We start from the raw sequence: 12902 nt of genomic DNA on the forward strand, positions 1-12902 counted from the left end.
TTCACATCAGTTTTTTTTTATTTGAAAGTTACATTTCTATTTCTTAATTAAATTTAAACTATACATTTAGTTTAACAAATCTCAAAAGCAGTTTGAAATATATCTGCAAAAAGTTTCTCTTTATCTTATTAGTACATTAATAATGTAAATGGTAATTTCAAATTATATTAAAAATGAGACAATTAGAAGACAGTAAAAGCAACTTCAAAAACAAATTTTTTTTAAACTCTTTCTGGCAAAAGTTATTAAAATTTCTGAAATTTTTTTAAAAACACAATGAATGCGATTAGCTACTGGTCTAAATATCTATTTTACTGTTCTTTTTTTTTTTTTTAACTAAGTTTCCTTGGGAAGGTATGGGTCAAAAATCTATATCAATACACCTAAATACATTTGGTAACCTAGGCACTTAACCTCATTTGGGACATTGAATGCTTAGGGCAATCGATTCATAAGAAAATCTTCCTTATTACAGTAATAATTCCTTAAATAAATTATTTATTACAGTAATAATTCCTTCAATAAATTCTTTATTGCAGTAATAATTATGAATATCTTAAGTTATAAATAAAAATTTTCATGAGCCGAGAAAATTTAAATCCCTTAAAATATTAAAAATACAGAGTTTTATAAATCTTCTAAAAAAATTATTTTAAACTAAATCAAATAAGAGTAAATTAAGAACAATAAAAACTATTATAATTTAACACAAATTAAGAAATAAAATTAAATTAATATGCAAAAAATATTATATTTAAATCATTAAAATTGAAAATATTTATTAAAGTTCAAAAATTATAAAAACTGAAAATATCTCATTACTTTGAATGAAATTGCTTGATGTAGACAGCAGTGTCTATTTACCTACACATACAGGGATATTGCAAGTTTTACACTGAGCATGTTTTCTACATGAAGTTATATTTCCACTTATAGAAATGTGAAATGTTGCCAAGTGAGTAATGTACACAAATGAGGACCTTCTTTGGGACATTCATTTTAATACATTCAGAAATGAATGTCAATCTTATACAAAATTATGAATTAAAAACTCAAGAATATTACAAGAATAGGATCTATTGATTTTTCCAGTTATCATCAGCCTTATATCAGAAAAATTTCATGACTACCAATAGATAAAAACTGAGAAAATCAATGACAACACTGAAGACAAAATTGGAATAATAGCATGCTCAAAATTAACTTTTACAGTAATGTACAAATAAATGAAAGCACAATAAACAAGAACTGTTAATTTACTTCAAATTTTTATTTATTTATTTAAATAAATTCACTGAAAATGTATTAGAATGTGTAAAAAACACTTCATTATTTATTTTTTTTTTTTTTTTTTTTTTTATTCAATGATTTTGCTCAACTTCAAACCGAAGTTCTTAATGGAAATATTTTTACATTTCAAAGAAAGCTTACAAAAAAAAATTATTTTCAAAATCATTTTAAGATTTTCTTTCATGGCAACTAACTTCAAACTGAATGACAGAAATTTTCTAAAATTCTAATTTCAAATATTATGGAGCATCATGATGCATAGTACAAAACAAGTATAGTAACATTTTTGTATGAACCTTGAATGTAGGAATAATATACAAAAAAAAAAAAAAAAAAAAAAAAAAGACCAGATTAAAATGCCAAAATTTTAATTTAACTATATTACTAATTTGGTAGAATCAAATTTTAAACATTAAAGTTCAAAGGTTATATAAAGAACACTTAAGAGGAGAGGAAAAGTTTTGAAATTTGATAGAATTTCCGGTAATTTATAATTTGGTTCTAGAAAACTTATGAAACTTATGTGATCTTTAGAGTGAATATAATGATTTAAAAATTATTCTCTTCTAGTCACTGAAGGCACAATGTATAGTTGTATTTAAACAGTTAAAAGAATGTGATAAAAAAATTTTAAATTTTTACAATGAATTAAGAAAATACATTTCAATTAAAAACAGTATCTTGACATTATTTAACAGGAAATAGACGAGACTAAAGAAAAAATTTGATTTATCAATGAATTTGAGCCAAAAATATTCAATTAATCAAATTTGTAAATAGAATCCTTTCTAGAAATTAAAAAATACCTGTGAATTTTTTTAAAAACTCAGAAAGATAGTACCAATGGTATTTTTGTTTTGTAACTTTAAAAATAGCCGCCCTCCCCCCCACAGAACTTTCCAAAACTAGCATCCAAATCATCAGTAACCTTCATAATGTCTTTTACAATTGTATTCTGTTATTTCAAGAATTAACATTTTTACTGCATCTAAAAAGTGTGTCCCACATTCTGTTCAAACAAGGCATTTGTTATTTTTTAACAAAAGTTTATTAAACAAAAACTTAACTGACACTTTTTATTTTGGTACATCGAGCTATATACATAAAAGTTTAAAAAACTGTTATAAAAGATATGACAAAAACAAATTTAAGAGGAAGAGGAGGAAAAAAACAGAATATATATATATATATATATATTGTTTGCGAAACGATTCTAAAACCTTCTGCATTTTCGTGCAAGAATTAGGATGGGTTTAATTCATCAAAAGAGGTGTGAGAGGGAAGATAAAAGGAGGTGATGTTTACATTTAATAATAAAGTAAACCCAGATTATTTGTGGACTGAATTAAAATAATATAATATGGTCAGAAATGACACAATACTCAAATAAAAATGAAAGAGAATTTGAAGGAAAAAGTATCTAATAGGCCGAAAATCAAGGTCAAAGAATGACAAAGAATTCTGGAAATGGAATCAGCCTTCCAAGTTTCACCCCTTTGCGAGCTAGAATCGTCAAAATGTATATATATATACTGAATGAACTGAACTAACTATGAACTATATTCAGTAGATATATCTGAATAATAAGTAAAACAAAATGTTTTAAAAAGGGTGCCTTTTTACATTCATTTTAGACATTAATATAAATGTTTTTGCAGAAAAATTGCAACACCAAATATTAACATAACATTAGTGGTGTGTCTGGCATAATTTGAAAAACCTTCTTATAACTTCATACATTTTTTAACTAAACTATTTTATATTAACTTAAACACATTACTAAAATACTTTGTATATTTCCTAAACCAAACTTTTTCAAACAAAAAAAAAAAAAAAAAAAAAAAAACCAATGAGCATTTATCATTTCTTCATTAAACTTCTTTTTCCTGGGAACAAAAAAATTCAGAAAAATAATGCAATAATAAACCTTACAAGCCAAAAAAAAATTTGTAAATAAAAAAAGAGTAATTGCAATATACAAAAATACTTTAAAAGAAAAAAAGTTATCTCTATATGAATAAAAAAGAATTTTATCAACTTCATTTATTTTATTTAAACATGAAACTACCATTAGGGAGGCTCTAATCTTTTAAAATCTAATAGACCATATTTGTACCTGCTACTTATGTAGTTCAAATCTGTCACGAAAAAAGTAATCTTATATTATGTAAAAACCTTCGTCAATTGAATGAATTTCCTTTAAAAATATACCCTTTTAAAAACTTATAATTAAATTCTTTTAGAATTCACATGAAATGATACATTATTAAGAATTTTATTCAGAATTCCAACTTAATAAAAAGTTTGCAAACTGATTTTTACAGACAAAATTCAAAAGCAGGAAATTTTAAGAAACATTAACAAACAGTAAAAAAAAAAAAAAAAAAAAAAAAAATATTATTTTAATATAAAGACTGAAATGACTAGAAAACTTATTTCAAAATTCTTAGCATACATTTTAAAGAAGTAATCAACTTTATTTAATTATATAAAATTTCAATAAAATAATGTTGAAGCCTTTAACATTAATACAAGATTTATACAAATTCAAGTAATTGAAATTTACATTTTTCAATTCAAATATTCCAAAATTCAAATAAAACAATCTAATGCATAAAAAGGTTTTTTTTCAAAAAAAAAAAAAAAGAGAGACTGAAAAGAAAATATTTAACAATAATTCTATGATTAATCAACATCTAGTCACCCCCCCCCCCAATTTATACTGAAATCTAAAAATTACAAGTTTTGATATATATAATAAATATACATGATTAAATAGATTGACCATTTGCAAAATTGGATAAATTAATGTAGAAATAAATTCATGAAATATAAATGGATGGAAAAAATTAAATGAAGACATAAAACCAAATTTCTTTTCTTCTATTACCAAAAGACATTTATTATAAGAACTATACAAACTACACATTCCAAACTTATCTATTTGACTATACTATGCAGCAATTCAATTTCAAATAAGTTAATACTCATTTATAAAATTATTCACTAATTTTTTTAGGAAGGAATATTTTTAATGACAAATTTTAACTAAACAATTCACATTTTAAATTTCAGTTGCATGATAAAAAAAATGTGTCAATTTTTAGTATTCATTCATATAAGTTTTTATATAGCTTTTGTAGGAAAAAGGCTAAAACAATGTGATATGTTAAGTAAATAAAGAGTTAAAAACATCAACAGGAATAATGATTTAAAATAAGTAAATAGAATGTAGTAATGAATAGTAAAATGAATAAGTAAATAGAAGTCTATATCATTTTCATAAAGGGATGTTGTAAAAGAAAAGGAAGAAGCGCTTTAAAAAACTGATCTTTTTGTTTCATGCACTTTTCAGCTTTTCTTTTTAATGCAATTGCATAATTCAGAAAAAGGTTGGACATATAACCCAATTCAAGTCTTCCTACTTTATAAGATAATGCATGATAATACTTAAGATACTTCTACTGAAACTCTTTCTCTCTGTACATTTTTAATGATTAATTAATTACACTAAGTGATGATTAATAAGTATTTATTTCCAAAATATATCAATTACAAAAAAAAAATTATAAAAAAAGATAAAGTTTTTCATTGACTAAACAATACTCTAAGAAAATAGTTTTCATATTTTCTACGCAACTTTATTTTCAGGAAAAATGCTTAAAAATGAGTTTGTAAAAACAGCCAAGTGATTGAACAAACATTTGAATCATCTGTTTCCTTCACTGCAGTTTCCACATTTTTTGGTTCAATATTATATAATATTATCAGAATTTGATTTACATTCTGACAAAAAAATCTGTAATACAAAAACAGAATTTGAAAGGAAATTTCAATAAAGACCTTATTATTTGACAAACAACAGCCATGGAGATTTAACACATTCGACAACAACTGTCAAAAACTTTTATAACAAAAACTTCCTTATCAGCTTATAGCTTTCAACCATGCAACCGATGAAAATTAAGCTACAAATAAAATAATAAAGAAAAAATTGTAGGGTACATCTCTTATTAAATCTATGTTTCCTTTTATTTATTTATTTTAAGCGAAAATTTTCGCAAGAAAGGATTGATCAATACTCGTTAGCTGTGCTTAAAGTAGGAATAGGAAAACAAAACAAACACAAAATTACAAACAAACTTAAACGCAAGATTACCAATAGCTATTTGTCTTTTCATAAAACCTTACAAACAATGTGATGATGAAACAAAACACATTTTTTTCTGATGACAATTTAAAATTAAGTATTGGTTTCATAATCTTTAAATATTTTAGAAAACAATTTAACAGGCCAATTAACACAGAAATTTAGCGAGATAAAATTAAAGAGATATCTAAAAGGATAAGCATTGTAAAGTATGAAATAAATTTAAACTGTCCAATTTACCTTCCGTCTCACAGTCTTATAAGAGTTTCGCTTTAAGTTTAGTTCAGATCGTTAACTTTAACATATACACAATGCTTCAATACAGATAAGAATGTTGCCATTCTGAAACCATCTCAGAAGATTAATCCTGAACGGGTAGGACGCCTTAACAATCAAGAAGTCAGCTGCCTGTTATCTCATTGTAAAGATTGGTTTAACACAAAAATGAGCTTGTTTCACATTTAATGTATTAATGCAGAAGGCGCATCTTTTAAAGAATCAAGAATTATAGAATCCAATCCATCAAATATGCACATGCTGCTGTAATCTAGTAACTGAAAAGTCCAATAATCTAATTTCTACTTTTTAAAGCAGAAAATTATGGTTGACATAAATATCTTATCTATTCGAATATATAATTTAAAATCTGCTTTTTGATCTGTATTTTCCGTTAAGAATAACGTGACATTGAGTAGAAATAGAAAAGAAAATTTGTACAAAGTAACTTCTACCTCAATGCGATAAATTCTCACTCGTGAAAATTACCAAATAATGTACGCGCAAAGTTTATGCATTTTAATCTTCCATAACAGATTATCAAGCTGTTTGTAATCGTTTAAAAACTAGAAAGATTTGAACGAAAAGTCAAATTTTGGCCAGAACAAAGGGTGATCTATCGAAATATGCGTCTTGCTCTATCTTTCCTATTAGCCTGCAGCTTGTTATGTATGTATAATTTTATCTAAAATAACAGATTATCTAGTTGTTTGAATGAAAAAATGCGTAAACAAGAAGGGTGTGTGTGTGAGAGAGAGAGAGAGCGAGAGAGAGAGAGAGAGCGAGCGAGAGAGAAAGAGAGGAACAGAGAGAGCATTATTGTGTTTGAAGCAGAATGTAGTTTCGAAGACAGAAAGACTCATTGAAGTTTTAAAGTTCGCTTTATTTTCTCTCCCGGGAGGCAGGCAGGCATGTTTGTGTACAAGCGCCACGGACAAGCACGTCCGCTCACAGCAACATATTAGTCAAGAAGTGGCGTAGAAAGAGGGAGAAATAAATTATCCCTGTTTTATATACTGTGATGTTTTAATAGGGATTTCCATGGCATGTCAATCAAAAAGCAAAGGAAACACATGGATCTTTTGGAAGAATTTGTAAAGTCAATGGTATTTTGTCCCTTCACGCAGAGCGTGTGAAAGTGTCGGCGTTTAGCCGCTTCAGCAATTTTATAAAGCTTCTCTTGAATTAATTAAGTAGAGAAAGTGGATCAGGAAATAAGAGAATGAAATTACTATGGGCTAAATTAAGATACAGCTTTGGAAATTAATTTGGATAAAATTAAGATTTTAAAATATCATTTGTAATATATATATATATATTCAAAAAGACCACTCGGTCAGGAGAACCAATCTGAAGAAAAATACGCTTTTTACTGTCTTTCAATCCACAAGTCTGCTTAGGCTGGAATTTGTTGAATGCGTATATTTTAAGCTGCCATATCAACTTATTAAACTGTCTATAAGTATTTCATAAATTAGAAGCATTTAACGAAAAAAAAAATTTGGGGCAGAACAACGAGAGATCTGTCGAAAATATAATCCTTTCTCTATCTTTCACTCTATGAATTCTATTAGCCTGAAGCATATTTTTCGCTGAAACATATTTTTAGCTGCAATAACAGATTATCAAACTGTTTGAAAGCGTTTCAAAAATCCGATGGATTTTAACGAAAAGTCCGATTTTGACAAGAGCACCGGGAGATATGTCGAAATACAGTCTTCTTCCTCTACCTTTTGCACTACAAGCTTTTGTAGCTTAAAACTTGTTATATATATGTGTGTGCGTGTGCGTGTGTAATGATATTTTAAAATCTAATTTAAATTTAATTAATTTCCTCATTTTTAGCTCAATTCAGCACATATTAACTTTATTCTAAAAATATTCTCCTATTTCCTGACCCCATTCCACTTTTTCTACTTAATTAATTCAACAGAAGCGATATGAAAATGCTTAAAGTTGCACTTTCACACGCTTGTGGTGGTAACATTATAAGCCAGTTAACAACTTCCGAAGAGAAGTGTATACTTTTGTCTAGTGGCTTTGTTACTCGGCTACGAACTCAAACGTTGCGAGTTCGAACCTCAACCCGCACATTGGTGACACTGGTTCTGAACAACCGCATCCTTCATTCAGCTGTCGTGGCTCCATCTACCGGCAGCAACCACTTACACACGCTCGCCATTGCCCGCCATAACACTTGGCGCGATTACAACGTTCCTCGCTCGCCATAACGCTTGGCGCGATAATCACGTTCGTCGCTCGCCATAACTGGCGCGATAAACTCTACCGACTCACTGGTGGGGGACTGTTGTGGTGGTAACATTATAAGCCAGTTAACAACTTCCGGAGAGGAGTGTACACTTTTGTCTAGTGGCTTTGTTACTCGGCTACGAACCCAAACGTTGCGAGTTCGAACCTCAACCCGCACACGCTCCGAGTGAAGGGATAAAAAATAGCATGCCTTGCACACTCTTTTAAAAGATCCCCCTGTTTCCCTTGCCTGTGGTCGACACGTGAAGGAAATCCCTATCGAAATCTTACATTATATAACTGGGAAAATTATTTTTCCTCTCTTTTAGCTTTTCCTCATTTAGTGTTGTGTCGTTCTCTTCGCTTCTGCTTGTACAAAAAATCACGCCTTCCGGGATGGAAATAAAACGAAGTTAAAAATTCAAAGTGTCTTCGATATCACAGGCCACGACCCTGCTTCAAAAATAATGCTTTTATACATACATATATATATATATGTAATGATCTTTTAACTCTAATTTCAATTTAATTAATTTTCAAGATTTTATCTTAATTTAGCCCATAGTAACTTCATTCTAAAATATTCTCTTATTTCGTGATCCAATTCCACTGTCTCTACTTAATTAATTCAAGAGAAGCTTTGTTAAATTTTTGAATCAGCTAAAATCTAACTTTCCCACACTAAGCGTGAAGAGATAACATAAAGCTGATCAAGCAAATTCTTTTTTAAAATCTCCCTGTGTTTCCCCTACCTTGTCCACCCGTATAACGAAAATCCCTATCGAAATCTCATAATACATTAGCACTGTAAAGAAGTATTTTCCCTATCAAAATCATAGGTTATATAAGACCAGGGATAAAATGTCCAAGAGCTTTTTCCCTCATTCCGTTTCTGTGTCGCTCTGTGTGCTCATCGCTTGTACATATGCTTGCTTCTTCAAAATGAAATAAAAAGACGTCACAAAATTAAAAGTATCTTCATTGTCTTCAAACTGCATCATGCTTCACAACATTACATATATATATATATATATATATATATATATATATATATATATAATGATATTTTAAACTCTTAATTTCAATTTAATCAATTTCTAAAGTTTTATTTTAATTTAGCCCATAGTAACTTCATTCTAAAAATATTCTCTTATTTCGTGATCCAATTCTACTTTCTCTACTTAATTAATTCAAAAGAAGCTTTATAAAATTGCTGAATCGGCTAAACACCGACACATTCTCACGCTCCGCTTGAAGGGGTAAAAAATGTCCAGTAAGCACATTCTTTTTTAAAAGATCCCTGTGTTTCCCTTACTTGTGATTGACATGCGTCAGAAATCCCTATCAGAATCTTAATAATATATTGGCACTATGAAGTAATATTTTCCCTATCCATACCTCATGTTATATAAGACGAGGGATAATTTATTTCGTTCCTTTTTCCCCTTTCGCTTTTGTGTTGCGCTGTGTCGGACATGCCATGTTCGCGCCTTCTTGTAAATAATTATGCTTTTCCGATGGATTAAAATTAATTTAAAAATGTAAGATGTATCTTCAATGTCGTCAAACCTGCCTTCTGCTTCAAACAAAATAATGCTTACATATATATATATATATATATATATATATATACACACACACAAAAGTATTAAAATCAAGTTAATAGGAAAATCAAAAAATAAAAAAAATTAAACCAATAAAAAAAATATAAAAAAGAATTCCTAGAAATTACTGTAATGTCAATTTTTTTATTAAACAAGGTATGGTTTGGGATTAATCCTTTGGCTTAAATAAAAATAGAACTTTCCTTGCATATTGGATCACTCAATAGATGGCGCTGGGAGCCTACATCTGTTTACATAATTTACCGTTAGGTTTTAAAAAACAGGGAATCACAATCGACAGTTTAAAGTTTCCTTGACTGTCGATGGTATGTACTGGCCTTTTCGTTTTTAATTTTTAATTTTAGTGCTATTTTTTGTTTTTATTGTTATTTTTGTTATTGTATTTTTACTTTGTTGTGGTTAATTTCTTCTAATTTGTTGTTTTGTATGTCCTTTCTGTTAAAATGGTATATCTCTTGAGCATAATTTCAGGGGATTTTCGGGTCACGAGGAATCATTATTAGACAATGTCTGTATTTCCTCACAGAAAAAATCCCTTTCTTTGAATCTCTGCCTGAGGGTGACCCTTGAAAAAGTCTTCAGGCCGGATTCTTTTTTTATATTTTTTATGATTTTTTTGGTTTAATTTTTATTTGATTTTTTGTTTTTCCTATTAACTTGATTCTAATACTTTTGTATATATATATATATATATTGTTATTTGGATTTAGCTATATTTCGAATATAATGAAAACCATAAACAAAGAATATGGAATGTAAATCTTTCAAGAGAATTATTTCTTTTGGGTAAATTTATCAAAAAGATGCTCTGATTTATTTTTCTTTGCTTGGTGATGCATTCAGAAAATTGTCTTCATGTTTGATGAAGCATTTTTCTATGGTGCGTTTCTACGTTCATCAAAACCTAACCTCGTTTATTAAATTTTTTTAGTGTTTGACTTTTTGTTTTATATGATTTTCATTTCAAAGAATAGAAATTTTTTATTACTCAGAAAAACTGTAAAACAAAAAAACTGAATATACAGGAACAAGTGACATTTTATAAGTTAAACTACTCTTTCCTAATTTGAAACAATTGTGAATAATTCGCTTGCATTCAAAAGACTGCTGTTTTTCTATTCCATAAAACATCAGTATTACCCATATTTCAAGTCATGCGGTGCTGTGAATACTTACCAATTTTTATAGTGAAACTTCTGTTTATTCATTTGAGGTATATAGCTTTGAATAATAATAAATAAATAATTCTTGCTCAACATAAACAATAAAGCAGAAAAACTTTTTTATTACATATTTCGCAAAGTAACTAAATAAATTCTTAGTGTTCAGTATATATGACATAAATTTTTAACAGTCCAGCAGATAGTATCATAGTAGACATTTGTTAGATTAGAGGAGTTTTCATTAATAAAAATGCGTTTAAACAAGAACCCATGATTGTTTCAATTTGCTCAATATATAACTGAAAATATAATATTTAGCATTGATTACAAATTATCTCTGATCAACATCCTATTAACTCTATGAGCCCGGCTAGAGTGAGAATTCAAGTGCCTCAAAGTCCTGAGCCGTTTTTCGTAAACGAAAACAGAATGGAATCGCCTTTTCCTTCAAAGAGATTACGGGAGGGGGACACCTACTGAGCTTTAATTGAAATGCGTGTCAGTTTTAGCCCCCCATGTGGTTGTCGTTTGTGGTTTGAAGGACGGTTTGCTTAATTTGTTGTTGCTGAATTTACACTCAAACGTGTTTCGACAATTTTAGATGCATTTTTTGTTTGCATTTTGTCTTTGTTATAGAATTAAGAGTAAATTTTAAAAATAAAATAAGGATAAATTAATTAAACATAAAACATTATTATCTTCGAATCTCCTTCAGGTATTTTATTCTTCAAAAGTGTATTATTTTCTTCCTTATGAAGTATAAAAAAATATGATGATAAAAATAAAGTTGGGATTTTATTTTTATTTTAGAATTGCTGTTTTATTAATTATTTTTTAAGCCTTTATATAAAGAATATGAAAATCAAGTCTTCAAAGAATGGAAAACAATTTTAGCAATAAAAATCTTGAAAATTCAAACTTGGTTTCATTTTATAATAATTAATAAAATAATTTAAATTTATTTATTAAAGTAAAATTGTGCATGCTTTTATTTGCTTTTTAGCTTACCCAAAATATTTTTAAAAATTTTGTAAATATAGTACAGTAAAATGTTGGTGGCTCGAAAAATGAAAGGAATCTAGTGAAAAGGTTAAAAACGTACCGTTAAAATTTATTATTTTGCCAATATAAAATTTAAAACATCTCTAATTACCAAATATTAGCCGTAATATAGGATACAGTTTGTAAAAATCTCTTCTTTTCTGCATTGTATATTTATTTACCTGAAAAACTAATTCAGAAAGATGATCGCGAAGAGTATCTTAACACAATTATACCTTCTTTTGCTTCTTCAAAATTAAAAAATATAAAATATAAATCTTCAAAATTAAAAAATATAAAATATAAATCTTCAAAATTAAAATTTTTTTATATTAGTAGATAAATTAGCAGGGGGGGGGGGGAGGTGCTCTTGCGATATTTCACAGAAAAAAAATATTTATTAATTCCTCAAATGATTATTTTATTTATTCTCATAAAAAATTATATTACATAATCTTGCAGAATTTTTACAGCAATTCAATTTAGTCTATGCATTAAAATTAATATTTTTTCTAATTTAATTTCATAATTAAAACATAATAAATTTTATTCCAAATAGCAAGATTTTTGTATTTGTATAAAGCTGTGAAATTTTTGACAAATCAGATAAAAAATATGTTACGAATAATTGTACTTTCCACACGCATGTAGACATTTATCAATCGGTTCATAATTTTTCAATTATTTTCACAGAAGTTCCTTCAAAATTGAAACTGAATGCATCACATTTTACTTTATTTCTAAATGTTATACAGCAACTGATTTTAATTAACAGTCACCATATTTTTCTAAAATAGTCAAATTGTAAATAGGTGAGGAAAGAAACAATAATTGTCGAAATTTTAATTTAATATTTAATTGATATTTTTTGGTAATGCAATAAATTTAGAAAAACCTATTTGTAATTAAATAAGGCATCAAAAAGGAAAACATAAGGAAACAGATTTCGAAAAAATATTTGAATAATCAGTGAATAAAAATAAGCAACTAAAAAGGAAGGAAATAGATTTTTTAATTGATAAATATATTAAAAATTATGATATATTTTGAATTAAAAAAATTGAGAAAATTATGGCAATCGTAATGAAATGTTTAAACAAATCCAAT

General features: G+C 27.5%; 1 protein-coding gene across 1 annotated transcript in view; it reads right to left on the reverse strand.

Moving 5' to 3' along the window:
• Positions 1-5836, reverse strand: part of LOC129959109 (lysosomal-associated transmembrane protein 4A-like) — a 31985-nt gene extending 26149 nt beyond the window's left edge. Inside the window, exon 1 of the mRNA XM_056071925.1 lies at positions 5681-5836. The gene's annotated coding sequence lies outside the window, so the exon portion shown is untranslated. The remainder of the gene's footprint in view (positions 1-5680) is intronic.
• Between the last annotated feature and the right edge of the window lie 7066 nt (positions 5837-12902).

Source organism: Argiope bruennichi, chromosome X1 (assembly GCF_947563725.1).
Source record: "Argiope bruennichi chromosome X1, qqArgBrue1.1, whole genome shotgun sequence".
Lineage (NCBI taxonomy): Eukaryota > Metazoa > Arthropoda > Arachnida > Araneae > Araneidae > Argiope > Argiope bruennichi.